The 27,216-nt window shown below is 36.8% G+C and overlaps 1 protein-coding gene and 1 pseudogene across 3 annotated transcripts in view; both read right to left on the bottom strand.

Annotated features, from left to right (window-relative positions):
• CNTN1 (contactin 1) overlaps positions 1-12,895 on the bottom strand; it is a 353,970-nt gene extending 341,075 nt beyond the window's left edge. For 2 of the 3 annotated variants that reach the window (XM_059402902.1, XM_059402901.1), the window contains exon 1: positions 12,725-12,893. The gene's annotated coding sequence lies outside the window, so the exon portion shown is untranslated. Of the gene's footprint in view, positions 1-12,724 lie in introns of all 3 variants that reach the window. The other variant, XM_059402903.1, reaches the window with a different exon arrangement.
• Positions 12,896-25,121: 12,226 nt separating this feature from the next.
• Positions 25,122-25,326, bottom strand: LOC132020935 (small nucleolar RNA U3; annotated as a pseudogene).
• Between the last annotated feature and the right edge of the window lie 1,890 nt (positions 25,327-27,216).

Raw genomic sequence — 27,216 nt, 5'->3', positions numbered from 1 at the left:
AAAAAAAAAAAAAAAAAAAAAAAGTAAACTTTCTTTTTTTTTTTTTTTTTAAGATTTTAGTATTAGAGAAAGAGAGAGATACAGTGGTGGAGGGATGGAGGAATAGGGAGAAACAGACTCCCCACAGGGAGAAGGGAGCAGGGAGCCCAACATGGGGCTTGATCCCAGCACCCCTGAGATCGTGACCCAAGCCGAAGTCAGATGCTAAACCAACTGAGCCACCCAGGTGCCTCTAAAAGCAAATATTCTTATTCATGTTAATAGGATTATAGATTACTGCAATCTCTTGGAAGAACCATTTGGAAATACCGATAATCTGTAAAGTACGTTCCTTTTGACAGCTATTTCATTCTAGAAATGTATTTTAGAGAAATATTTCCAGAAATGTGCAAAAGTACATGTAGAACAGTGTTGTGCATTTTTAAAAAGATTTTATTTATTTTTTTGACAGAGAGAGAGACAGCGAGAGAGAGAGAGAGAGAGAGCGTACACAAGCAGTGGGAGCAGCAGAGGGAGAGGGAGAAGTAGGCTCCCCACTGATCAAGGAGCCCAATGCAGGGCTCAGTCCCAGGACCCTGAGATCATGACCTGAGCTGAAGGCAGTTGCTTAACTGACTGAGCCATCCTGGCATCCCAATGATGTGCATTCTTAAAAAAAAATTGGAAATAACCCAAAGATCCAATGATGGGTCATAAATAAATTAGGTTCCATTGCAAAGGGATACTTGGCAAATGCTTAAAAGAATATGTGAGGACTATAATGTGTGGAAAGCTGGCCAAGATTGAAAAAAAGTAACAGAACATTACATATAGTATACATCATACTATATTTTGATGGTAATAATAATAAATTTAAAACTATAGCCTTTGGGAGCACCTGGGTGGCTCTGCTGGTTAAGCAACTGCCTTCAGCTCAGGTCATGATTCTGGAGTCCCGGGATTCAGGCCTGCATGGGGCTCCCAGCTCCATGGGGAGTCTACTTCTCCCTCTGACCTTCTCCCATCTCATGCTCTCTCTCGCAAATAAATAAATAAATGAATAAATAGTTTTTTAAAGATCTGTGTTTAAAAAACAAAAAAACTATAGCCTTTGGGCACCTGGGTAGCTCAGTTGGTTAAGTGCCTGCCTTTGGCTCAGGTCATGATCCTGGAATCCCAGGATCAAGTCCCACATCAGGGTCGTACTCAGCAGGGAGTCTGCTTCTTCCTCTCTGCTCTTCCCCCTACCTCATGTTCTCTCTCACTCACTCACTCTCTCTCTGTCAAGTAAACTAATAATCTTTAAAATAAATAAATAGGGGAGCCTGGGTGGCTCTGTGGATTAAGCCTTTGCCTTGGACTCAGGTCATGATCTTCGGGTCCGGGGATCGAGCCCCCATCAGGTTCTCTGCTCAACAGGGAGCCTGCCTTCCCCCCCCCTCTCTCTGCCTGCCTCTCTGCCTACTTGTGATCTCTGTCTCTGTCAAATAAATAAAATCTTAAAAAATAAATAAATAAAACAAAATAAATAAAATTAATAAAACTACATGCATAAAAATATTTTAAAAATATATATAAAAAGTCAGTAATAGCTGTTGTTGAATTTAAATGAATGAAGTTATTAAAATTTTTCTAGCTATTAAAAATAGTATGAGATTATTTTGAAAAATATTATTGAATATCTTTGAAAATTTAGATGAATAAGTCCTAGAAAAAATAACACACCAAAAAAGATTAAGTAATAATCAAGAAAAATAAATGTATAATTCATAAGATGATTATTTCACTTAAAATTGTGCCACAAAAAAAAAATGACCAAATGGCTTTACTGGTAAATTCTATAAAATATTTAAGAAAGAAATTAACACAGGGAGGCTTGGGTGGCTCAGTTGGTTAAGCAGCTGCCTTCCACTCGGGTCATAATCCCAGGTCCTGGGATCAAGTCCCACATCAGGCTCCTTGCTCAGCAGGGAGCCTGCTTCTCCCTCTGCCTCTGCCTGCCACACTGCCTGCTTGTGCTCTCTCTCTGGCAAATAAATAAATTTTAAAAATAAAATAAAATAAATTTTAAAAAGAATGAAATTAACATAACCATCCAGACTCTTACCAAAATAGAGTCAATCTATTCCAAATCATTTTAGGAGTTTAACCAACATAAACCTAACAACAAAATGTGACCAAATAAAATTACAAAAGTTGAAAAAATAGTTAAAAAAATCCTAAATAAAACATTATCAACCCCAACCTAGTAATATACACAATGAGTAATAGGCAGATCATGAGCAAGTTAAATTTATTCCAGAAATTTATTCCAGGTTTAACATCTGAGAATCAATCAGTGTTATCCATTGCATTAATCTAGCATAAGAGAAAAATCATATGGTCATCTAAATAAGTTTAAAATTATTAATATATGAAACAAACAGAAATAGGAGGGCATTTCCTTAACCCAATAAAAGTTATCTACGAAATGGTGAAGTATGGAGAGATTTTCTTATGAGATCAAAGAATGAGAAAAAAAATGTGAGTTATCACCACTTTTACTCAACATTGCACAAGAGATCCTAGCCAACACAAAAAGGTAAAATTTTAATAAGTTATAAAGTATGGATAAGAAGAAATAAGCTCATTATTCTCTAGATACAACTGAGTGTCTAGAAAATTAAAAGGAATCAACAGAAAAATTAATACTGGTTTGTGAGCTTTATAAGTCTATAAAAGGTCAACATAAAATTGACTATACACTTTTTATTATTAAAAAACCATTAGAAAATGAAATTTAGAAATTAGAGTGCTTATGATGGCATAAAAAAATCAAATACTTGGAATAAATAGAGCAAAAGATGTGCAAGATTTTCACACTGAAAACTTTAGGCATCATTTAAAGAAATTTTAAAAGATCTAGAAAAAGTGATACATATTTAGGCCATGATCATAAATGAAAAGACTCAATTTTTTTAACGTGTCAATTACACTCAAATTGACTTCTAGATTAAATGTCATTCTAATCAAATTCCAACAAGGATTTTATAGTACTAACAAGCAGATTGCAGATGTATCTAGCAAGGCAAAGAGTCATTAGCAGTCAAGACAAACTTACTCAAAGAATAACCAAGCTGGAGGAGCTACTCTAGCAAATACTAAAACATATTTTAAATCCACAGTAATTAAGACTGTGTCTATGGGCATAATAATAGACAAATAACCCAGTGGAATGGAATAGAAAGTCCAAGAACAAATCTTCCCATACATGGAACACTTGATTTACGACAAACACTTGATTTACTGCCAAACAGTGGGGAAAGGAGAGCCTTTTCAATAAATGTCTCTGGATGAATTTTTTATCCATAAAAGTAAGAAAGCAAGCCACACACAAAAATCAATTCCAGATGAAATGTAAAACAGTATAGTGTCTTGAACACAATACCAAAAAAATCTCCATAACTTGTAGTAAGGAAAGATTTATTAAACAAGACAAAAAAAAAAAAAATACTAACTCTAGACTACGTCAAAGTTGAGAACATCCATTAACAAAACATAGCATGAAAAGAATGGCAAAGCAAATCATAGAGTGGGAGAAGATACTGGCAAATATTTTCTAAGGGCTCAAATTCAGAATATATAAGGAACTTCCTCTGACTCAAGAAGGAAAAGACAGATAATTCAGTAGCAAAATGGACAAAGCTTCAGAATAACACTTCAAAACAACATATTCAAATGGCCAAAACATATAAAGGTGTTCAACGTCTAACTAATAAAAAAAAAAACCGCACATTAAAACCATACTTAGATACCCATCTCCACTAGATAGTTTAGGTTAAAAACACTATTAATACCAAGAGTTGGCAAGCTAAGCAGCAACTTGAAATCTCATACACCATGGGCTGGACTGGAAATTGGTCAACCACTTGGGAAAAGCAAACAATACCTACTAAGTATTGGCTTATGACTTACGACTCAGCAATTTTAATCTTACCTCAATTTTAGCAAAAATGGATACACATACATGTACTATAAAAGACACAGACAATGACAAATGTTCATAGGAGAACTATTGGTAATAACAAAACTGGAAACTACCTAGATGCCCAACAAGTGGAATAGATATATATATTGGAATATTCATACAAAATTCTATAGAGGAATAAAAATGAACTCTATACGCAAGAACATAGATATTTCAATCCAAAAGCTGAGCAAAATAAGTTGCATGCAAAAAAAAAAGTGCATAATATATGATTCCATTTATATTAATTTCAAATACAGGCAAAACTATTCAATGGTCTTAAAGTCAGAATAGTTGCTACCTTTGGGAAAGAGCAAGGTGGTAGTGATTGGGAGGGGCCAGAAGAGGAGTTCTTGGGTACAGACAAGTTCTTTCTCCTGAACTGAGTGTTTATTCCATGGGTATAAGTACTTTGTTAAAGTTCAATGAACTGACACTTTTCTATGCACTTTTCTGGATTTCTGTTACTTTTTAATTAAAAAGAGAAAAAATAAAGGCAGTACAATGTTTTACTGAAAGCAGATGCCTTACTTTCATCCCCATTCAACTTGTACATAAATCAAAATTCAAAAATCATTTTTTTTTGGAAAAACTCAGTAATGTTCTAGTACCAAAAGAGTTGTTATGATCTCTAAATATATGCAGACAAGAAGAAAAATACAGTCAATCAGACAGTAGATATTTTTAAAGATTTTTAATTAAGGGGCTCCTAGATAGCTTAGCCAGTTAAGTGTCTGCCTTCAGCTCAGGCCATGACCCCAGAGCCTTGGGACCCAGTCCCCCATCAGGCTCCCTGCTCACAAGGGGGTCTGCTTCTCCCTCTTCCCGTGACCCTCCCCCTCTGTTCTTGCTCTGTCTCTTGATTTATCTCTCAAATAAATAAATAAAATCTTCAAAATTTTTTCAATTAAAATACAATATTATATTTAATATATAAAAATATTATAAAATGGGAATTTTTATCTGATATAAACTTCTGTTATATTAAATAAGTTGAATCCCAAATTGGAATATTATAAATGTTATTTATAATATTTTAGCTGGCAATCTTGTCTGTTAACTTTCAGTACTTACATGGTACTTTCAGTAACCATGACAATTAAATACTATAAGATTAGATGTCTTAAGATAGAATTACTGTTTATGATTTGTGGTGTCAGGAAGCAAAATTAGGGCAGAAAGGCAAAAAAATTTCTGATGCTCATTCCAAGGTAAAATAATGAATTTTTAAATAGTACACTGCAATTGTTTAATTCATGTTTGGGAAACTGCCCCATGTAAATCACTGTAGTAGAAGACCACTTCATTTATAAGATATCCATAAATAAAACATGTATAAATTTAAAATGTTTTGATCTCTTGTATGGATACTAAGTTTATTTGGGATAGATACCAGTCACCAAAAAGAAGAAAATTTAAAGTGTGATTCACAGAAAACTAAAACTGGATGTCATATAAAGGCATTAAGCCTGATAACTTAGGTTCACGAGTAAGATAACCTGCAGATAAATTCTAGCTTCTGTAATCATTAGCTTTTTAACAGCTCTACTTTTTCTCACCTGTAAAATAGTAAAAAATTATAAATAAAATCACTTGCTGGATTTGGTTAAATTATGGATATCATATCAAACACATTTAAAACAATGCCCAATACACAGTGAATACTCAATAAATGGTTGTTGTCAATAATTGAGAATATAGATATAAGACAGAGGAGAAATTATAGTTAACATATTGTTTTCAGTATTTTTAATATTCAAACTAGGCCAGATCAGTGCTATAGGTAAGTATCCATCTATTTTTCATAACTGTCTTCTTAAACATTATTTCTGAAAAAATATTTGACTCCTCAGAAACCCTTAAGACTGTACAGACAATATACTAAACCAAGCTGGAAAGGTAAATATTGTCTACTTAATTAAGACAATATTGGAAAGTACTTTAATAATTCTAGTAAAAACACGAGTGAAAGAGTATTATACTTGTTGCTAGAAATTTTAAAAAATACACTCTGAAGTAATAAAGGTTATAACATGTACTCATACACACATACACACATATATAGTGTAAATAATGAAACGCAATATTTTAAAATGTTTAACACAATATTGCTATCACTGGGTTTCATCTTAGATAATTAAAAAAACAAAGTAAAAATTACATGTAGGTACTAGTGCAATGAATTTTTACTGGATTGTTCAGGAGTCTCAGTAGATTATCAAGACCAATGTCCTTGACCTGGACAGAATGGTGGCTGGCTAAGATGTTTTGGCTAAGGCTAACACACCAAACGTGCAACTGTAACTAAGATTACCTTACTTCTTATCCAGATTTGCCACTAACATGATTTCAGGCAAACTATTTATTTCTCTGAGCTTGTTTCCTTATCTCTAGATGTGGATAATCATGCTTTCTATCTAACTTTTATGATTGATGCAGAGAATCAAACACAGTTATGCATGTAACCATGTTTTGTAAATTTCTGGAGATCACACCAATGGAAGATCTCTTATTAAATGAAGAAAAGAGAGATGAATTTTGTCAATATTAATTCCAACACAGCTAAATGTATATATGTGCATTATCCTGAAACTATACACTTCTTACTTTTTCTAAAATGTAAAAATATTTAAAAGGGATTTGCCTAATGGTCTAGCATTGGGAATTATTCAATGTCTTAGCTATAAATTTTCATTAAAAATTGCTTATTAACGGACTCTCTTCTATGAATCTCATATAAACCAATAGAATCAGGAAGTTAATTCTTAAAAAATAAAGTGAAAATTGACATGGCTTCTAGTTTCTATTTGCTTGTTTCCAAGGTAGAGATATAAATCCTTTATTCCTTGAAATTTGAAAAAAAAAGTTTAATTTTAATCTTTCTTTATTCATTTCTTCCAAAAATATTTATTAATTATCAGCTATATGTCAGAGCCTTCACTGGACACAAGAGGAAAAAGGTTTCTATCCTGATGGGTTTTCAGTGGGTATAACAGACAAGTATACAATTAGTTACAATTTAGTATAGTACGTGTTATGGATGGGATACCTATGTATTGTTATGGAAGCACTAAATAAGGACTCCAAACTCAGCCTTCAAGTTTAGGGAAGTCCTCCTAGAGAATGTGGCAGTTCACCTGAGCCTTGAAGACATTACGCAAACTCAGTTATATTGCAGAAAGGAGAAAGGTCATTTATGGCAGGGAAGAGAATATGGAGGGGAAGTGAAGTTCGGGGGAAAAAGGAGAGAAAACATGATATATTAGGAAAAATGCAAACAATTCTGTGTGATTGGTATTATGGGAGACTGGAAATATAAGAGACTACAGCAATAAAAAATGGAGTTAGAGAATTAATCATGGACCATTTAATACAGAACTTTAGGTGAAATGCAAAGAACTCCAGGCATCTTATTTTTAGTAGAGGACACACTAGATGACATTGGTGTGGAGAATGTGCTTGAGAAGAAGAATGTAAGAGGGCGACTGATGTAAGGACTCTTAACTCTGAATATCCTCATTTCCTACATGAGAAACAAAGACTTAAAGAGATTAGGTAACTTGCCAAATATCAGGGTTTGTAACTGTGATCTGGATTTCCTGCAAAGCTCTTCATAACTCTTATCACATGTGTTCTTTAAGGACCAAGGAAACTGCTTCACATAAAAGAAATGAATGTGGCTAACCCTCAGTATTAGAGACTAGTAACAAATAAAACTGTGTAGGAAAAGCAACAACAGTCAGGTCCACATCATCAAAATCAAGTACAGGGGTGAACAATTACCCAGTGAATTAAGGACCATCTGGATAATCCCAGCCAAAGCAGATTTAGTGCCGGAGTCATTCAGATAATCGTGCAAACAATGCGTGTTGCTCTGGCTGAGTAACCTGGTCATTAATATCTTCCATAGTATGTTTTGCCCTGTGGCACTTTTGAAATGGACAATAGTAGCTCAGAAAGAATTAAGATACTATTCACTTCATGGGAAAACCACGTAAATAATAATGGGATCCTAATAGACTGAGAGCGTATTTTATATGTCCCCAGGAGCCATTTCACACAGTGATATATACACAATATAGATAAGCCAAATTCCACTTCAAAGAATAAAAACAAGTTCAGCAATTGCACCCTCAAATATGTGTTTTTTATATTCAATTCTTTGTCAGGTGAAGAAAGTTTTCTGAGCATTAAAGCAATGAAAAATGTTACTACAAATAGACTTAATAGGTTAAGCTACAGCAAGGTTACGAATTTCTGTATGTCCAAAAAAATATTAAAAGATAAAAGACAAAAAAAGTGAAGAAAATTTTCACAGTATACAATGGATTTTTCTATTAAGTAAGTTAAGAAACCATAACTCAATAAAGATTCAAATGAAATCCACAAATTAAGAAATACAAAGAGCCAGTAAATATGAAAACATTTTTCAATATCATAAAAAACTCACAGAAACACAATCAAAAAAATAATCAGATACACAATTTCTATTATCAAAATAGTCCATTTTTAAACCACAATATCAAATATTGAGACTATTGCCCAATTGGTTTATACTGAGTATTAATTTGTGCCTAAACTTTTTGCTAGAGCAATTTGGAAACAAGCATTAGGAGTCTGAAAATACTTAAAGGTATGACCCAGTAATATCTATGAAGTTATTACAAGGAATTGGTTAGAAATGCAAAGACTAATGTATAATCATGTTCATTTCCATAAATGTGAAAAAACAGGAAACAATCTAAGGACTCTATCTATATGAGAGAATAGGTGGCAGCGGTAAAAAAAAATACATGGTTAGTAATAATATTAAATGCAATAATAAACTAATGTTTATGGCATGGTAAAAATTATCAAATCAAAGTGGGGGAAAGTGAAATGTAAAAATGAATATTCACTCTAATTTCAAATTTGCATGTTTAAAATACCTATGTATATTCATAGAAATAAAGTTGGGAGGTTGAGAGTGGATCTCTCTGAGTGGTGGAATTTTCTTTCACTTTCACCTTTTCTTGAAAGATCCCATATTTCCTTGTAATTATAAAAATATTATTTAAATATAATGTTAAATGTATGTACTTCTGAATGCCATTTTATACAATAGGTCATTCATACAGCCATCATGAAATAATGTTACCTATCTTCCTCCTGTTTCATTTCTAGTTATCTAACCAGTAAATTATATTCTCAGGATTTTAACCCAAGTGTTCTTGCTCCAAAGTTAGCACTGTGGATATGAAAATATGAAGTAAATCACAGTAAATGTTTTAAATAAAGAAAGAAAATTAAAAATGTATTATATCAATAGTATGTGGCATGTTAGATTAAAGCAGAAAGACCTACATTGGGAGATTTGAAAAACTGTCTACTGTACTAATCCAAGACATGCAATGACATATACACTTGTATTGGGGAAAACATATGATGAAAATTAGAGATCAGAATCAAAATGGATAATTTAATTACTGAATAGATGGTAGGTACTTGGAGATAGAAGTCTGGAAAAAAATATAATCACAAACCAGAAGCCTGGAAAACTGTTGTATTCTTTGCTAAAAGCCAGTATTGGGGCGGAGGGGAGTTTTTGCTATCTACTATTTCTAGCTATTACTTATAAGTAAGGAATACAACCAAGCCCTATTTAAATATGTTACGTGGATTATTTTATTTAATACTAAAAAAAAAAAAAAGAAAGAAAAAGAAAAAAACCACAAAAAGCTCTGAGGTAAGTGCTATTATAACCCCCAGCTGACTTACTGACATTCACTTACATGCATAATGATATATAGATATTAACACACGGAGGCTTCCTTCCAAAGCCTATGCTCTTAGCCACCAGGTTAGTAATTTGGAATGGCTAATAGAGGAAAGATTAGGAAAGACATGAAGAAGGAGAATTTTGTTTCCAATAGAATAAATTGCATCAATTGGAGGAATTCACTTGAAAACCTGAAGCAGGAAGAGGAGGTAAGAGGGAGGTGAAGAAAAGAAGTTTAGAAGAATTTAAGAGAAAAACTATAACATCAGATCATTTCAGTATCAAAAAGTAAAATCTCAAGGAGGAGATGGAGAATATGGAAAATGGCAGTTCAAAGGGAAAGAAAAATGAATAATACATCAATTTAAAAAAAAACAATCATTGAACTTAAAGAAGAACTTACTGATGACGTAGAATGGGTTCTTTGTTATGATGTAAACCATAGTCAATTTATATAGAAATAGATGGTGATGGGAAATAGATAGATGTTGTTGTTTTCTTTTTAAATAAAGATATACATGACATGTTTTATATAGAAAAGTATAAATGGTCTATCATTCAACTTGGTCTCTGGTTGGTCTCAAGGGGCACAGATAAGAGACATACAGAATAACATGTACAGAGCCATAACCCCTACTGGAAAACTGAATCATTCTTTGAAAGGAAACAGAAACACCTTATGTCTTTTATTACTCCTCTTGGAGAAGTTATCTTGGAGAGGATAACAGATTCTTAAAGCCTATTGGAACTGTGTTCAGTGTGGTGGAGTATACAAAAATATAGGTCATGGTCTTTTTCTGCAAAGTGCTTCTTTGCCTAATTTAGAAGACAAATCAAGATATATATATATATATAATATATATATATAAAATATATTTTATATATATTTGCTATATATATCAAATAAAGAAATAAGAATATATATGTATATAAATAAAGAAATAAGACTGAACATCTGAATGACTGGTATTGTTACTGGTGTAACATTGACCAAATTTTGTTATCAATATCAAAAATCACCGGAAGCTGAAGGATTCTATTTGAGGAGAAACTGCTACGTAATATAATTCATAGTAGCTTGTTGAAATATTAGGGTTGAAATAGTGGAATTTTAGAAGGCTTTAAGCAAATTTCTTGTACCCTCTAAATCTTAGTTTTTTTCATCTAAGAAAATGAAAAAGTTACCATCTGGATTAAATAACTTCAGGCAATAGGAAAAATAAATACACATACATCTATAAAAGAAGTCCATGTAATGCAAATATATAGGATATGAAAAAGCAGCACATATTTAAATATTGGGTCCACAAGTAAAATTTGTACAAAGAAATAGGTTAAAACTACCTTCAAAGGTTCTAAAAGTCTCTTAGTTTTACATCTTGCAAGGTGGGTGGACCCCCCCCCATCTCCAAATGCTACTAGCTATAAGTTACAATAAATAAATTTACAACCCACCAACGAAGGTAGGGCATACACAAACCATTATGCTCTGGTGACTTTAATAAAATATTCCCAATATGACATGCATTTATTTGCTATGTGTGTTACATTTCAGGCTGGGAAGGTACATACATATATTGCAAAGCTGAAAAATTCGGGGAAATGGATGAAGATCAAATAACACTCTAAGAATGTACTCAAAATAATATCCAGAAATACCAATATTCATGTTCGTTACAGAGACATTATTCCATGCAGGGTTCCCTCAATCTGAACACATCTTCTCTGGCTTTTCCCCCAATGGAGAATTCGATTCCCTTTTGCCCCTCCCACTCAGTGCTTCCAGATTGCTTCAGAAGGCCCAGGCAGCCTGCTCAGCAGCAGGCAAACAGGGCTGGGTGTGCAGGAGCTATATATAGCTCCACCTTGGAGATGTGCACACACAAGCACACATACAAATGCCCATGCTGGATTTGGCATGAACAAATGAGAAAAGGTTTCAGCCTCCCCCTTTCCTTTTTCCTCATCACCCCAATTTTTCAATAATTTCCAAAGCAGGGTGTCTTCGGTTCCCTAGAGTGATGCAGTCTCTAATTTCTCTGCAATTCTTCTGCCTACTGCTTCCAGCAATGTGACTCCGGCAGGAAGCGGCATTGGGCCAACACCTACTACCCAGATGCGGTCACCCAGGGAGGGTGTCTTGCAGCCGCCGGGAGCCCATCCGGGCACAATTACTTGACTCTCTGGGAATCCCCGAGGATAAACCCGTTTTTTAAGAAACTAGGCGAAAAGGTGGTTCCCATTAGACAACACCAGGCTTAGGAGAGCAGAAGCGAAACCTTCCCTGCCTCTCCCCTCCTCCGTCTGCCGCAGATAGGGGAGAAGGGCCCAGGTCTTCTCAATGGAGACATAATTAATCTGTAAATGCCCTTAGAGTTGCGGGATTTCTTCCCCACCCCCCACTCCTGAAGGGAGCCAGTTCTTAACAGAAGAGCCAGGGAACAAACAAGTGCCTTCCTCCCCACGGCCCCGTCATTCCCAGTTTCTGCAGGGATGCGCTTGCTAGTCTAGACTCAAGGTACGAGGGTAAAGGAGTAGGTGCGGACAGGCGTGGGGAGGAGCAGAAGCTCCTCTCGGTTTAAGAAGACCTGCGGGTTCCCGGCTGCTGACATGTCTGCTCCCCCAGACCCTCCCCTGCGGGTGGACATGGCATTCCTTGGGCGCGTCACCGGCCGCGGCGGCCGAAGCCTCTGAGAGGAAAGTTGACGAGACACGGATGGAGGCTCGGTCCCTTCTCGTCGGGCACTGCCGACCTGCCCCGCCCGTCACCAGGGCTCCCGCACTCCTCCTTCCCAGCACCCAGACGACCTCTATCCCAGCCCTTCCAGCCGCACTTCGCGACGAGAGCTGCGGCGACCACATCAGATTTGGGGGTGACGAGGGCGGGGCGGGGCTGGGGGAAGGGGAAGGGAGGCAACAGTAGCATGAAAATACGCATGCTTTTTTTCTATCTGCAAAGAAGAAAAAGTCCTGCCCCCTACCTGTTCTCTGCTCCCGCTCCCCTCGGCGCGGCACAGCTGGACCATAACCTACAGGTTTCCCACTTCCGCTGCAAACACCTGGGAGCGCATCTCCACACCCGGTGCCCCTCCTAGCCTCGGCGGAGCCCTGCCTTGCTACTTGACAGCAGAAGCCGGGCCTTTTAGAGCGGTCATTGGGGCCGCGGGGAAAGGAGGCGGGCACCGGAGGGAAACCCGCGTCTCTCATTGGATAGGAGGAATGCCACTCTCACCCCAGACCAGGGCTCGCTGCGGACTGAGGTTTGCTGCTAAACCTAACCGCAAAGGGTCTCTGCAGTCCCTGGCACCAAACCCTCCTGCCACTGGATCAGGGACCCCTAAGAGGAGGGAAACCGGTTTGATGACTTGTCATCTGAGACCCCCAAGAGGGAGGGAAGGGCCGGGCATAACCAGACAAGCAGCACTTTCCAGAGCTTCCCTGAAGGGACCATCTGCTCTGGGAGATTGGACAGGAGAAAATATCAGGAGCAATGCCTTGATAGAGAAGCACGAACTTCAGTACAGAACCGTTGAAAATACAGAAATATATACACTTAAGTGAAAAAAAGAATCACAAGAAATAAAAAAGACATGAGGATTTGGGTTGTTTCAAGTTTCCATTTTTGCCTAAATGTAGCATGCCAGTTTTCCTGTGGAGTAAAGGTTGAACTGTTTGTTCTGTGCTGCAGAGAAACTCCAAAATATCCCCTGGTAGGAACAGTGCCTTAAATGGGAAAGCTTTGCAGTAATAACCTCACCAGAAACAGTAAAGGAAGGAAAGTAAGGCCAGACTGCATAATGGACTTGCCTTGGAGGGTTCATTCGGTAGTAGAAGTCTTTAAATAATCACCACCAGACTACCTCGTGATCAGTTTCTTTGCTACTGATATTAGTTCCTCATTCCTTTTGTGCTCAGACTCTGAAGCTGCACAGGATGTATAAGTCAAGGTGATTCCTAAATGATCTCAAGCCTGCTTTTTAGGTGAAGGGGCCAAGGGTAAAACAACTTTGTTCCCATCTTTCAACTCTGCCATTTGTCCAGGTGGAATCAGGAAAGTACTTCTCAAATGGAGGAAAATGATAGAAAGATTACCAATAGAATTGGAGGAAGGGAAGTATCTTATTTTAGTGCCATATAAAGAAACAATATTCTCACTTGCAGGCTGCCCCGTTTCTGCAAATAGCCAAGTTCTTCATCCACCTAAATTAAGTAGTCATCTTAACCAGTTCTGAGTGTGACACAGGTCACTGGACGACTGTTGGAGAGATGGTATAGTTATTAAATGTTAAATAATTGTAGGCTCTTAACTTAGTGCTTATGGTTTTCATGACTCTTGGCCAGGCTCTTCATAAAATGTTCTCTTTATAAAACTAGATGATTCAAATTAATATATTCGGAACTAGGAATGGACCCTAAAGATAATTTACAGAGAACAATACATAGGGCTTCTATGCTGGAAACTCATTTAACCACTGAATGGGAATAACTAAAAATGTTATGGCAAGTTTCAAAACCAGAAATGTTTCTACATAAGGTGCCATTAGTCTTGTATCTCCATTCCAGGGACCCACACAAATTGTTCCACTGAACTGGACAAATCACACATTATTTAATGCATTTACTGAGCACTTACTCTGTGCCACAATCTGTGTTAGGTGCTAGGGAACTAAACAAGAATAAGACATAGAACGTGTTGAAGAGGGACCCAGGAAGCAATGAAGATAGTAAAATATTATAGTAAGGAATATGTATTTCCAAAGTTAAAACATTTTTTGATTCCTAAATTTAAATTATTTTGAGTAACAATGAACTCTAGCAGACCCTCCCCTAGATTTAAGGAGTGAGAAGGTGAAGTAACAAGGAAAGGAACTGAAATTGAGGTTAGCACAAAAGTTGAAACTGGAAATGAAAAGAATACTAAAGAAATGTCTGCTATCCTCATTCTTTCATTCCTTTTTTCAGCAAAAATTGCTACTATAAATATAGTGATGAATAAGGTAGGCAAGCTCTCATGAAGCATATTTGTTTTTCAAACAGACAATGTTACTTTAGTTACTGATATAATAATAAAGTATATATATAATTAGATAATATTTACTGATATAATTATAGCTCTGCATGCTTGACTATGTGTGCGCATACATACACACATAATTTGAAAGGAGTATTATGATAATTATAATTTCTATCTGGGCATCAGTCACCTCACATATTTTCAGATAAAACAGACCATCTCTCCAGTTATTATCTCAGAGAGCAAAACCTGCACATCTGTTCCCAGAATACATATATTCTTATATATATGAGTGTATAAAAAGTATCTGCTACAGTGCATTTTACATTTTTCAAATCACTTTCAGATAAAATCCTCCCTTTTTTCTTAAGTAAGCAGGAGCATCATTATTAGCTCTATTTCACAATTGAAGAAATTGAAATAGCCAAAGAAATCTATTCCTTTGAAATTAAAGGTAATTAAAAAATAGTTATGTATATAACGGTTGGTGTATACGAGACATTCAGTACTTAAAGGTGAATATATGATTTATAAAATGTGAGAATTTCAAGAACTTTAGAAACTCTCAGTTTCCACTGAGAAAGAATCAATTATTATAATTTTATAAAAAGATTTTATTTATTTATTTGACAGACGGAGATCACAAGTAGGCAGAGAAGCAGGCAGAGAGAGAGGAGGAAGCAGGCTCCCTGCTGAGCAGATCCCAGGACCCTGTGATCATGACCTGAGCTGAAGGCAGAGGCTTTAACCCACTGAGCCACCCAGGCGCCCCTCAATTATTATAATTTGCTCAGGATTATTTACCTACTTAGAAGCCAAAGTGAGTCTGGAATCCAGATCTCAGTGCTACTCCATTATTTTTTCACCACAGTGAACAATAACTTGGGTATCTCTTCCAGTGAAGTTTTTGCCCTTTTTCCTCCCTGAACCACCCAGCCTTCTGAAATTCTAAAGACCAATCCAACAGTGTACTCATTTTCCTGCATCTCTAAAAATATAGGAGAGCATGCCACTTTAACTGGCAATTAAGCAAGATGTGATCAGTAGCTGAGATAAGTTTGCTTGTCAGGGGGCACCTGGGTGGCTCAGTGGGTTAAGCCTCTGCCTTTGGCTCAGGTCATGATCCCAGGGTCCTGGGATCAAGCCCCACATCGGGCTCTCTGCGCTGCGGGGAGCCTGCTTCCTCCTCTCTCTCTGCCTGCCTCTCTGCCTACTTGTGATCTCTGTCAGATAAATAAAGAAAAAAATCTTAAAAAAAAAAAAAAAGTTTGCTTGTCAGTTGTGGGTTTGCCCCATAATAAGGGGATCAGAGTAATTGGGGCTGGTATTTAGGTATAAAGAAAGTTGATGGAAATGCGTGGCTAGCTAGGCAGATTGCCTCTGGCACATACTGTCCCTAAAGTCCGAAAGAGGAGAACTGCAGAAACAATAGTCTGGATCCTCGCTATTTGACAGCCTTGTATAGAACCTGTTGGCAAATCTCTAAAAGAAACAGTAGGGAAATTTTGCCTGGTTCTCTGGTTGGCTCGAATTCCCTAGTCACTCTCAGAGTTCCACAGCACAATTTATTGGGTATTATTACATGGCTAAACTTCCCTTAGCCCTATTATTGAGTTCTCCTACCATCCATCCTCTCCTTCTTCCACCCTGCACTGGCCCTCTTTCTTGAATCATTCCAATTTCCTCTAACCAGTGATTACATCTTGGTGAGAGGAAAGGAAACTACAGCAGCCTTGCAACTTGCCACTGTATGCATTCCTTTTCTTTCTCCTCTGCTCCACCCGCCTTTCCTCATTCCGAAGCTTCCCAGAACAGTTGCTAGCATAGCCTCTGGTGGCAAAGAAAGGGGAGAATAACAAAAAAGGGAACTTTCCAATCAAAATTTCTAGTGAAACTCAACGGAGCAGAAAGACAACAGAGGCTCTGCCCACTAGTATGAAGAGAGTCAGGCTAAACCCAGTATGCAGCATCTCAAAGATCATATCAGCCCACTGACCTAGCTTTTACATAGCCAATAGGGAATGATTGCAAAGGGATGTACACACACACACGCACACTCACACACACACACCATACCATGTGGCTTGTAGAAGACAGGGAAGATAGTTTTCAAATAGTAAATACTGGAAATACAGTTGACAAGAGTAGTTTGCTACTCACCCAGGGCCACTGCAATATTTTTGGAGGTTATTAGTAAGATTAGAATTCCTTTTATTTTGTCAGTGACTGCTCTACACCAAAAGGGGAGATTTATAGAAAAGCCACTGATATTACTGATATTGTGAGGATATCTTCACACAGATTCTATTGTTTCACAGTAGAATCCACTATTTTTCCTTAATGTCACTCCATTTGCATAACAGGAATCAATGTGTGATATAACAAAAAGGCATGTTACTCCTTAGGCAGCCAATATGTCCTCCAAATTCAACTTGTGAAACTCATGGGGAGGAACAATGCTCAATTCAATTGTTAAATTGTAGCTTGGTCTCTGTTATTCATGGAGGGTAGGCAGTCAGTTATCATTAGTGAACTCCATTGTCAACCTTAATTAACATGTCCTTTCCCTTTCCTAACAGCCACCTATAAACACTGAAAATTTCATTTTCTGAGTACATTCTTGAAATGATGAATACCTTCACATCTGGAGTGGACATGAGATGAAACATTAGAAGACTTAGTTCTATTCTGATCTAGTAAATAGTGGAGAGGCTAGGGATAGCATGCTAATACTCAGTTCCCTATGCCATAAAATGAGGGGCAGAATGACACAAAGCTATTTGCTAATAATATAGTACCATCATCTTTATAAAAGGCCATCTATCTAAATATGCATCCTCCTTCCCAAAACAACCAAAAGAAGCAAAGGGAGAGGTACAGAGGAAAGAATTTTCCACTTCACCGAAATTTCCAAGTTTATTGGCCTAAAGTTACTTATAAAATCTCCTTTTTTGTGTGTTTAATATCTAGTAGATCTGTGTTTATGATCTAATTAGCATATTCAATGTTGATAAATTGTGGGGTTTTCCCCTTACTAGTTTTCCAGTGTTTAGAAATTTTATTAATCATTTCAAATATCAATTTGGACTTTTTAAGTTTTTCTGTAATATGTATGTGTTTTCTATTTTATTGATTTCTTCTCTTAACTCCATTATTTCCTTCCTCTTACTTTATTTAGTTTGGATCTGTTCTTTTTCTCTGCTCTTGAAGTGGAAATTAATGTCATTGATGTTTCATCTTTTTAAAATATTACCTCTAAAGATTTAATATTTTCTCAAAGCAGAGCTTGTGTGTATCTGACAAGTTTGAATATGTTATCTTTATTATCATTCAGTTTAAAAATTTTCTAATCTCTGCTTTTCTTTTTCAATCCAAAGATAATTTAGAAGTACATCATTTAATTTATAGTCCCTAGGGGTTTTCTACTTTTTTTGTTTGTTTGTCTCAAAATTTTACTTTTATTTCTCTCAGAAAAAATAAAAAGATTCAACTTTTGGCAGTATGTTGAGGCTTTGTTTACAGTGCAAAATTTGCATTTTTGGTAAATGCTCCCTGTATTTTTTTTTTTAAGATTTTATTTATTTATTTGACAGAGAGAGAGAGATCACAAGCAGGCAGAGCAGCAGGCAGAGAAAGAAGGGGTAGCAGGCTCCCCGCTGAGCCAGGAGCCCGATGATGGGCTGGCTACCAGGACCCTGAGATCATGACCTGAGAGGAAGGCAGAGGCCCAACCCACTGAGCCACGCAGGTGCCCCTGCTCCCTGTACTCTTAAAAACAATATGAAATTCAGTTTCCAATAATAAAGAAGTAGCTATTGTTGAACCATCCACACACCTATAAACTCTGGGTGGAAAAAAAAAAAAAAAGCGCACCAAACTATTCGAGTACATTAGATAATAACCAAAAGAAGGCAGAAGCTGAAGAGACATCTATAAATGAAAAAATGAAATTGCAAAGTGTGAGTTTCCCATTTTATACAGCTTTGGTCTTGAGGAAAGGTCTTCATAAGGTCCCAAGAGGATGAATAAATCTGAAAAAAAAAAAAAAAAAGAATCATTCTGGCTTGAAGAACCAGAAAATAGAGTTACAGATGACAAAAGAAAGAAAATGAGAGACAGGAATGTCCCAGGAAGGAGATATCCAGAAAGGGAGAATTGTCAGTTCAGAGAATAAATTCCACCCCAATTTTAAACTGACTCCTAAACTATATATACACAGGACAGACTCCAAGCTGTACAGATAAAGTTAAAAGAATTGTAATAGGATAAGAAATTGTCCCTTACTCTCTGGAACCTGTGAATGTTACCTTATATGGCAAAGTCTCTGCAGAAGTGATTAAAGATCTTGGGATTGGGAGATTATCCTGGATTATCTAGCTAGGTCCTAAATGAGATCACATGTATCCTTATAAGAGGAAGCCAGAGAGAGCTTTTACTATACACAGAGCAGATGGTGATGTGAAGGCAGAGCAGGGAGAGATTTGAGGATGCTGGTCTTGAAAATTAGAGTGATGCAGCCATATGCCAAGGAACCCCTGCAGCTACCAGAATCTGGAGGAAGCAAGAAAATGATTCTCCCTAGGGCCATTGCTGGGCCACCTTGATTATGGCACAGTGATGCTGATTTGGACATTCTGGACACTAGAACTGTAAGAGAATATTTTTGTGTGTGTGTTATTTTAAGACTTTTTGTTGATTTAAGTGAAAGGATAAATTTAGTTGTTTTGTTCTGGTGGTAATCTGTTACAGCAGCCATAAGAAACTAGCACAAGAATTGAACAGAGATTTCAACTGCTTCTAGCCACAGGGGAGACAGACTTTAGAATCTGAGTACATCCAAGTTAACCACCTTCTAAATGAACAAATGAAACATATTCATACTCTTCAAGAAGACAACAGAATCCGTAAATGCTACAATGCATTATTGCAATGTCCAGGATATAATCTAAAATTACTATACATACATGCCTCCCCCAACTACTGCCTGCCTCTTGAAATAAAAATAAAAACAAAAACAGAAAACGAGATTCATACTTAAGAGTAAAGGCAGATATGATAGTTAGGAGACAAGGATTTTAAAAACGGCTATTAAAGTTGTGTTCAAGGGCAAAAAGGAGAATTTGTCTATAATGGAATATTTCCCCTAGTAAATTGGAAATCAACACACAAATCTTCATCCTAGAGTCTGTTTCCTAGGTTACTAAACACAATTTAACAAATCATACATGCTCATTATATAACAAACTAAAAAAACTAGAAGATACAATAGTTGGAAAGAAATCTACCCAGAAATTGGTAAATTATTGTTTGATATTATTAGTTTACTAATCTTTTGTAACTATAAATTTTCTCTGAATTTTCATGGATGTTCCAATAAAAGCTGACTAGTTTTAGCAACAACCAAATATAATGGGTTTTTTAAACCTTTCTCCTCCTGTCTCCTTTTCAGCAATTATTGTTTATATCTCCTATATTTTCAACACCCATTTTTCTAGATTTGCCCTTATTATAAATGTAGTTCAAATCTCCCTTACAGAAAATTACTCTGATCCTGAATTTTCCTCTAATTATAGTACAAGACCTTGAGAACTAAAAATTTTCCACTATAGCCTTCACATGTCCTTATCAATTTTCAATTCCCTCCTGGGTTTCTTTCTAGATCTGTAAGAACTCTAAAGCTCCTTCCCCAAATTCTCTTTCTCTGAATCTTTCTCCTTCTCTCTCTCAATGTTAATTTTATGTAGAATCGTGCTGATTCTTAATTCTCATCACTTTACATTTTCTCCTATATATTATAAACTCTTTTGGTTCCAACTTCTTATATTTTTTAAATAAGTCTCCATCTCCAACCTTGGATCTACACTGCACTGAAGACTCATAAATCCATTTCTGTACCTGGATGATTCAAAATAATATCAAACTCAAAATGTCCAAAGCTGAAATAATCACCTTGGTACAAGTTACAAAGGAAAATTATATATATATAAAAAAAAGAGAGCCTTAACATATCTGGGAGACAAAAAGAAAAAAGAAATGATGTTTAGGTATATTCTTACAGGAAGAATCATCAGTATTTAGAACTTAAGACAACATTCCTAATTAGAACAAACTGTGAAAGATATAATGTAAAATAGCAAGGCTTTGGGGATAGATTGGAATATGGTTATGGTTAAAGCATTAACGTAAAGAGAACGAAAAACAGAGTGGAAACTACATTGGCTTCTTCGCTATTCCCCAACTGAGACACACTCAATCATAGGGCTTTTATTCTTGCTGTTCTCCCTTCCTGAAATACTCTCCCTCAATTCCTGTGTGAATATTTTTTAAAGATTCTTATTGAAATGTTACCTTCTCAATCAGCCCACCCCGATCCTCTCAGTTAAAATCGACATCCTCCCAATGCAGAACTCTGATTTCCTTTTCTTCCTTCTTATTTCTCCATAGTGCTTTTTATCAACTACAATACAGTACATTCTTTCGGCATTCATTTGATTTATTGACTATCCTGTAGAAAATGACTACCTTCTTTTTCCTTTGGAATTTGAGTTCCAGTATGGCTTAAACCCACTCGCTCGTGTTCATTTCTGAATGCTTATTTGATAAAACAAATAGTCCATGGGGGCACAGTAAGTACTCACTAAATATTTGTTGACTGTGAAAAAGAAAGGATTGAAGAGTTAGGAACCCAAACAACACAGAGTACTCATAATGCCATGCCTTTTGCTTGACTCTGACTTCACGTGCTGTTCTCTGAACCTGGGATCTATTCACTCTTCTGACTTACCCAGACTGTTTTCACCCAGGTAAACTCTTGTTTATCCTCTAAAATAGTGCTAGCTGGTATTTGTTTTGTGACACTTAAACTCTCCTCTCACACCCACACCCAGATAGTCATCACTACTGCTGTACTATGTTTTACACAAATTTATTATTCTACTGTTACATTTTAATGTATGCATTTTTTGGTGTATCTTTCTCTTTAAAAAAAAAAGTTTTATTTATTTATTTGGCAGAGAGATAGACTGAGCCAGAGGGCACAAGTGGAGGGAATGAATGACAAGTGGAGGGAGAGGGAGAAGCAGGCTCTGCACTGAGCAGAGCGCCTAATACTGGGGTAGATCTCAGGCCCATGGGATCCTGACCTGAGCGGAAGGCAGATGCTTAACCATCTGAGCCACCCAGGCACCCCTTGGTATATCTTTCTTTGTTACAAATAAAAAAGTTCCTTGAAGACAAAGATTATATTTTGTTGGTTGGGAATTCTGGTGAGAACTAAAAAATCTGTTATTGCCCTCTCCTTCTTATTACATATTATCTTAGAAGTGTTCAGAGAAGGTGACATATGATTTAGATCTTTAAAAACAAATAAATTGGGACGCCTGGGTGGCTCAGTTGGTTGTACGACTGCCTTCGGCTCCGGTCATGATCCCGGAGTCCCGGGATCGAGTCCCACATCGGGCTCCCAGCTCCATGGGGAGTCTGCTTCTCCCTCTGACCTTCTCCTTGCTCATGCTCTCTCTCACTGTCTCTCTCTCAAATAAATAAATAAAATCTTTAAAAAACAAAACAAAACAAATAAATTTAACTAGAAAAAGGGTAAGGGATGGTATAGATATAGTTTCATTCATGAGAGTTAGAAATTACATGACTTTTTAAGTTTACTCATATTTGAAAGGGAAAGCATAGATTTGTGAGGATCAGGTTAACCAGTTACTATGGAAAGAATATCTGTCACTTTTTACCTTAACGAGGTATTAACTTGAAGGTTCATTATGAGAAATAATGAAAATTTGCTAATAAAAAACACTGGAAGAAGTAGAGATATGTAAAATTCAAATTTGGGGACTCTGAGATCTTGCTTGTTTCTGAAGTAAAGGAGGTCAGAAATGCTATCCCATAGTTTCATTGCCCTTCCTTTGAGTATTCAGTACTCAGAGGAACATGCAGCACAAATACCTCAGTACATAAGGAGTGCACAAAGCACAGTTTAAGAAGAAAGCATTACCTATTTACAGTAAATCTGAGCTTGATGCTGCCATCCAATTATCAGATTAGAAGCGATCTATAAAAGAAAATTTATTTTAACCTTTATATGGGCATAGTCATTCATTTAAAACAAATCTGTACAATTTGACATTGCAATAAAATTGGCTCAAAACCTGGATTCCTCTCAGCTCCTTGTCTACCTGAAGAAAGTTTATACATTTATTTTATATATATATATATATATATATATATATATATATATATATATATATGTCAATCAGGTATACATGACTAGAAACTGCTTACCCTACCTTTTCAGTTTAGCTGAATGCCTGATTTTTTTCTGCATTGCTATTGCTGTTACAACTTTATTAGTCATTCTAGCTTAAGTGGGTATTTCTTATACTATCAAGAATTCTTTTGTTGAGTAGCAAATTCCCCATGTGAATGCAAAGAAATAGGACATGGGCCAGGTCAGTTACAAAAGAAAAAGGAGACTGCAGTGGTTCATTTGGGTTGTAAGCTTGAAAACGATAGGAAAGCCTGGAGTTTCTCATGTGTTGCGCAATTCTTTGGAGAGGATACTTGCAGAGGTCAACAGGATTGATAGGAAATACAAAGCTGTTAAAACAAGGATTATTCCATTCTGGGATGGTCTCCCACTCTGAAAAAAAATCTGAAACTCCTCCTGTTTAAATATCCCCCCAATTTAAAATTCTCTAATAGGGATGCCTAGGTGACTGAGTTTGACTCTTGATTTTGGCTCATGTCATGATCTCAGGGTTCTGGGATCGAGCCCTGCCTATGTGGAACCCTAAGTGGAGCTCCATGCTCAGCATGAAGTCTGCTTGAGATTGTCTCTCTCCCTCTGCCCCTACCCCACCTCAAATAATTAAATCAATCTTGAAATAAAATAAAATTCTCCAATGGCCTTGCATTATAGTTTGAATGTCCAACACTTTCCATTATAAGTGATCTGGCTCCTACCTATCTCTGCAACCTTACTTCAAACCACTCAGCTCCCCACTCACTGTGCTTCAGCCACAATTATCCTCAATTCTGAACCTTGAATGCCAAACTCAGCACTGTTCCACTGTTCCTTTTTTTTCTTTCTTTGTTTCTTCTTTTTTTCCCTTTCTTCTTCTTCTTCTTCTTCTTTTTTTTTGGTTTTGTTTTTAAGATTTTATTTATTTATTTGACAGAGAGGGCCAGAGAAGGAACACAAGCAGGGGGAGTGGGAGAGGGAGAAGCAGGCTTCCCACTGAGCAGGGAGCCTGGGATCATGACCTGAGCCAAAGGCAGATGCTTAATGACTGAGCCACCCGGGCACCCTAGTGCTGCTTCTTTTTTCTAGAGGGCTCTTCTCCTGGCTCATTTATAATTATACTTCTAAGATTTTTCAAGTCTAATCTTACCCGCTACCTCTCACAGAAGACTTGGTGATGACATGACTGGGCATATTACAGTAGGAACAACTACTCTTTTTTTTTTTTTTTTTTAAGATTTTATTTATTTATTTGTCATAGAGAGAGAAGCGAGAGAAAGCACAGGCAGAGTGGCAGGCAGAGGCAGAGGGAGAAGCAGGCTCCCCACCAAGCAAGGAGCCCGATGTGGGACTCGATCCCAGGACGCTGGGATCATGACCTGAGCCGAAGGCAGCCGCTTAACCAACTGAGCCACCCAGGCGTCCCGGAACAACTACTCTTGAGCCATCAGCAGAATCCTGACAACTCTCTGAAATTAAACCATAAATTCAATCAGGTGCAACAAAAGAAAATAGAAACTTCCTACCAGTCCCTTGTTTAGTTTTTTTCATCCCTCCTTCCTCCTTTTGTGATCATGCTACAGTGTACCAGCAACAATAAATGCCAATTTGTTTGGATTATTTTCCCAACATTCAACTAGATGCTCAATTCCAAAGTGTAGAGGTCGTCCTCCATTCTTCCCTTTCCCTCACTCAGTGATTTGATCTATTAATCATTCATATTAACCATCCTCCAGATCACATTCTGATGTATCACAGTCCTGCCATTATGATCAAAGCTACCATTACCTTTTTCTAAGCCTAGTGCAATAACCTGACCCTTGGTCTCCTTCCTTTCATTCCTAACTATTTATTAAATCACCCACTGTTAAATCAATCATTTAAGAACAGGAATCAGTTTAGATCACTCACCCATCAAATACTTTACAAAGACTTTACATTACAGTTTGAATGTCCAGTTTTTCCACTACAAATAGTCTGTCTCCTCCCCACCTCTCTGACCTCACTTAACTCTTTGTATACTAAGTTTCCAGACACTCTGGCCTTGATTCTGTTTTTCAAATGTGCCAAACTCAGTCTGATGTTCCTTTTTTCTTTCTTTCTTTTTTTTCCTTCCACTCAGACTACGTCCTCTTACTTCCGGAAAGAGGAGAAGAAGGATCATCAGTGGCAATAAATGGTTGTGGAAGCAGCACCGAGAGCCAGCTTCACACTGAGGAGAAAGCCCCGCACCTCCTCCTCATGGTTTCAGGGATTCTACATTCAGAGAAACTTCTCCAGTAACAAACCATAGACATGATCCCTGAAAGCATGGTTTTTGCTGTTCCTTTTTTCTAAAACTCTTCTGGCTCTTCATATGATTGGCTTTCTGTGGCTTTTAATCTTAAGTGTTACCTCTCAGAGAAGACTCCTGTGACAACACTCCTAACCTGTTTCCCCCACCTCAGATTCTCTATCATATTACAATATTGCTTTTACTTCAGAGCACTTCACTGTGTAACATAATATTTGTCATTTAGATGTGTGTCTGTATATGTTTTTTTTTTTTCTCTCTCTCTATAGAATGCAGGCTCCATGAGGACAAGGACCTGGGCTGTCTTATTAACTACTATCTCCCCACTGCTAGAACAGCACATGGCACATTGTACTGGTCAACAAACATTTAAACAAATATTTTAGAAAAACTAAACAACAATTATGGCAGGTGAGTTCTTCTTTCTTCTTCTTCTCCTTCTACTACTACTTTTCTCCTCCTCCTCCTCCTCCCCTTCTTCTTCTTCTTCTTCTTTAATATCCATGGCAGGTCATATAAAGATCTGTAAACACTGCTGGTGAGCACTCACACAGTCCAGGCTGACAATTCCCTCTGGACAGACTGTCCTGTAGGGTTGTCCATCTGAACTTTCCAGAGCAGGCTGCTTGGTTTTGTGACTTGAGCAGTCCGTGGGCTCCAGAGACTTAGTACTCCATTGCAATAGTACATCTAAGAGAAGCTTCCTGACATTTTTATATCAAACAACCTGGTGTCTTATTTACTAGTGGTGGTCTTTCCTCATTCCTTCAAATAATGGAAATTGCCTCATAATTTCTGATTATGTCCTCCCAACTTTCACTCCCCCTACATAGACTAAATTTCCCGAAACTTGGAGTAAACATAAGCTTTACACCAAAGGGAAGAAAGGAAGAGCTGAAAATCTACTTTATTAAACCATAAATAGACCGGTAAGGCAGTACAATCATAAGACTGAGTCCAGAGATTCTAATTCTAATTTATTTCTGTTATAAATTTATGAAAAACATTTCTTGAAACCTACTTTTTCAGAGAAAGATTCATTCCTAGGAGAATAAAATGATATTGCTACACTAAAAGGAATGGAAATTTCCAGAATATAAACCTGCAGAGTGAGGGGCTTGTCTTGCTAGGACAGTACACATGGAGACTTTGCCATGTATTTTTTTAATATAATGTCAGTTTCAAAACACCTCTACAGATAAAACTTCATGTATAGAGGATAATAATGATTACCTAAATGTAAATCTCTTCAACCCTTACCTCCCAAAACATAAGAGCAATAAGGAGGACAAATAAAGCCACATGTGACCCAAATCTTCAGCATTACTAGAAGAGAGAAAATATCAAATTCATATTACTTGTAAGAAATAAATAAATACCAAATTCCGTAGTTCTCACTGCTGCTGCCTGCCTGTGTTGTGTCTGAAGAGTAAGCAAAGGGAGGCTAAAAGATTCCTTGGGGAACAGTACACAGATGAGATACAGGAAAAGCACCCTAGGAAAAAAAAAATTCAGCACCAAAATCCAAATAGTGGTCTGAATCTAGAAATTCACAGCACCAAGCATCTGGAAGGTACTTGAAAATGAGAAGGTGGTAGGCTCAGAGAATTATTGCTGGGAGAGAAAGGTAAACAGAGAAAATTAGTGCCTCTTGGGAATATGTAGTAGTGAAGAAGGGGAAAAAAAGAGTCAAAAGGTGTGGGAGAGAAGTAACAATCTTACAGAAACAAAGAACTAAAACAACTTGGCCAGCACTACCATAACCAAAAGAAAACAATAGTATCCTTTAATTAGACCATAGTTTGACAAATTGAAAGAGGTCACTCTCAAACAAGGAATCTTGTCCATCAGGTGTTCTGAAATAGAAAAAAGTCAAATTTCATATATTGCTATTGAAAGAAGAAACACAAACTGT

The sequence above is a fragment of the Mustela nigripes genome, chromosome 6 (assembly GCF_022355385.1).
Source record: "Mustela nigripes isolate SB6536 chromosome 6, MUSNIG.SB6536, whole genome shotgun sequence".
Classification (NCBI taxonomy): domain Eukaryota; kingdom Metazoa; phylum Chordata; class Mammalia; order Carnivora; family Mustelidae; genus Mustela; species Mustela nigripes.
Note: the sequence above shows the minus strand (reverse complement) of the source record. Positions and strands in the feature narration are given on the sequence as shown.